Raw genomic sequence first — 3,271 nt, 5'->3', positions numbered from 1 at the left:
GCTTCCGCGGAGACTTTGTCATTTAGGCTTAGATGCTTGCGGTGATCAGCACGCCATTCATTGTTGCGCCAGAGAACGCCAAACCTCATTACCTTGAGCACACTTGCCTCTAGAACAAAGAACCTGGCCAATTTAATCTCAGATGTGCTGCCTTGGTAGTCGATCAAATCAATTTCTGTAAGATGGAGATCAAGGCATTCGATGGTATTGTTATAGTGCAGCACATTTTTCACTTTCGTGTCTTTTTTTATCTGCAAAAGAAGAGAACATATTAGAGCAGCTGGCTGCATAAGATTGCCGTGTCATCAAGAGGTACCAATATCATTCGCTCATACGATAGGGTTGGCTGGCTTCTGATATTTTTTCACTCTCTCTCTCTCTCTCTCTCTCTCTCTCTCTTTCTGTTTCCTCTCATTTAACTAGGAGCACGTGAAGAGCTTGGGCATTTGTTGCCTTCCACTATGTGGCCGATGCCATATTTCGCAAAAGTATGCCACATAATACGCATCGATGTCAAATCAAAAGATTTTGGCACCGCTCTCGCGATGTGAGAGAGTTGGCACCGCTGTGCACACAGACCCACATGTATAAACAAATCAATCAAACCAACTACACCAGACTCTCACTCTCCCAAACAAGTGTTTTTTATTGCCTCAGTCCTCTCTCTCTCCCATGCAGTGTTTTTTCATTGCGTGAGTTAATTTGGCACCAGAGCAAAGTAGGTGATCCAGATTGGGGCACCAGGTGAGCAATGGAGGGGCATCGATGCCAAATGCATCACAAGTGAATTTGGCACATGTTTTGGCCTACATAGCCCACTTTTGTACTCCCTCCGTCCCAAAATTCTTGTCTTAAATTTGTCTAAATACGGATGTATCTAGTTACATTTTAGTGTTAGATACATCCGTATCTAAACAAATGTAAGACAAGAATTTTGGGACGGAGGGAATACTACCTCGTATTTAGTATAAAATTTTGACCATAGATTTACCTAAGAAAATGCCAATGCATGTCACTAAAAATTACACCATTTGAAATTATGTTCAAATACGAATCCAACGATATAGTTCTTAGTGACATGCATTAACATTTTGTCAGTTAAATCTATGGTCAAATTTTGATACTACAAAATTGGAAGAGTAAACCAGGACGGAGGTAGTACTTGCTCTTAGGGTAACCATAGAGTTACTGGAGTAGTCTAAGTTACTTTCCACTATGACTAGCCTAGGCTACTATAGTAGTACAGCATAAAAACGATGCAGGTGATCACGTGAGAAAAAATACTAAAAACATTTCTTTCGGTGTAGTGCGTAGATGCAGTTTTGAACACTACACTTGTCATCATAATTTGGGAAAATTACGAAAAAATTGAGCTACATTGTGATTACCGTTTACTTATAGGAAAGAAGTTTCACCTCGATGAGTAGCTTCTCCGTGCACGGAAATCATGTAAGGAATCCAACAACTTGATCCAGATTGGGGCCGATAGATTTTAGTGCTAAGATCTTCACTGTGCGCATGGAATGGGTCAAGCTTGTGGGAATCATTTTCTGGAAGACGGTCGTAAATACATCAAGAAGAAATTTAAAAATGTGAATTTCAAGAAGACAGAGAAGAAGATGAGTGTTAACCTGAATGTTTACGGATCCAATAAAGAGTTCAGAGAATTTGGCAGACGAGTACACCAACGCTGTCAATTTCGGCACGTCAATGACCCTGATTTTTGTTAGACCTTCTAGATACGATACAAGCAATCTCTCAAGGAAAGGCGCATTCTCAATGACCATAACGTGGAACAGCTGGAGTGATCTCTTACCAATTGATGTCTTGTTGCAGGGCCAGCAAGACACATAAATCCATCGGAGATTCGTCGAGGCGATGTGGAGGCTAATGGACCCATGGATCTGCTCAAGACGAAGGTACTTGAGCGCAGTACAGCTGCAGAGTAGGTGCTCCATAGCCTTCTTCAAAATGACAACGTTGAAGAGGTCGAGCTGCTTGAGTTGAGGGAGAAGAAGGGCGGGCGCGGCATTAATCTGGGGAAGATAGCAGGAGCTGAAGCTAGCGCGGCGCAGCGTTGCCGTGAGGCAGAGCGCGGACGGCGGCAGAGAGCGACATCGTCTAGCTTCAAAGCTGAGCACCTCGAGCTGATCTAGGGCGGGGGATAAGAACCACTCGTCGAACTTGGGTTGGACCTTGCAGTTGGTACTGAACATGCGGATGTCAAGGCGTCTGGCTGGCTCAGGGTGCGATGAAAGGATCTTGCAGACTGCGGCCATGCATTTGCAATCCCCGTCGCAGAAGTAGCTGTCGACGGTGAGGTTGAGCGGGACATAGCGCTAGAGGGGGCGCCACCGCCGGGAGAGCAAGGCAGTCCGCACGGCAGATTTGGTGGGGAGGAGGCCGATGATGACGAGTAGCATGTCGTCGGGGAGGTTGCTGATGAAGTCCAGGCTCGCCGGATGCGGTTTTGGCTTGAGCCGCCTCTACTTGTTGGCTGCCTTGCCGTCCATCTCAACCAGCGGTGACACCGGTGTACACGTGTGCTGGTGTGTGTTGTGTGCTAGGTGTGCGCGAGTGCGTCCTTCTGTGCAAGCCGCCGCGCAGTGGTGAATTGTTCGCGAGTGCGTCCTTCGCGCGCAAGAAGTTTGTCCTCAATGCGCCCTCAATTTACTAGCGTGCGGGGTGCTACCCCGAGTGGTTTCAACTTTGTTTACTTCACCGCGTGTCAGATGGGCCTCTAGTTTACTTATTTTCACCCACAGCCACATGGGCCAGCACACGAAGATACAGAACGCGAGCTGACAAGGCAGCATGTGGATTGGTTGACCAATCAACTGAACAATATATGGAGCTATACGCTGACACAGTGAGCGTATAATCCGTCAGTGTAGAGAGTTCGAGTGAGAGGGAAGGCCCGTGAGAGATAGCAGAGAGAGAGAAAGAGCTACTCCCTCCGTTCGATAATGTAGTTCCAACTTTTTTTTAAGTCAAACTTTTGAAACTTTGACCAAGTTTATAAAGAAATTACTTATATCTACAATACCAAAGATAAATGATACTCCCTCCGTTCCTTGATATAAGGTGTATAGATTTTTGAGTAAAATTCCGAAATATAAGGTGTATTGCGCTGCACCACTCGTTTGGATAATTTTTTGAGGGATTTGTTTACATTTCCTTATATCATGCAAGCTCCTCTATTTTTTCATGTCAATTAGTCATGTGTAATGTCGCCCAAAACTTGTGAAATTTTCCCTCCATGTGTGTTCTT

The sequence above is a fragment of the Triticum aestivum genome, chromosome 2B (genome assembly GCF_018294505.1).
Source record: "Triticum aestivum cultivar Chinese Spring chromosome 2B, IWGSC CS RefSeq v2.1, whole genome shotgun sequence".
NCBI classification, from domain to species: domain Eukaryota; kingdom Viridiplantae; phylum Streptophyta; class Magnoliopsida; order Poales; family Poaceae; genus Triticum; species Triticum aestivum.
This window is presented reverse-complemented; position numbering follows the sequence as displayed.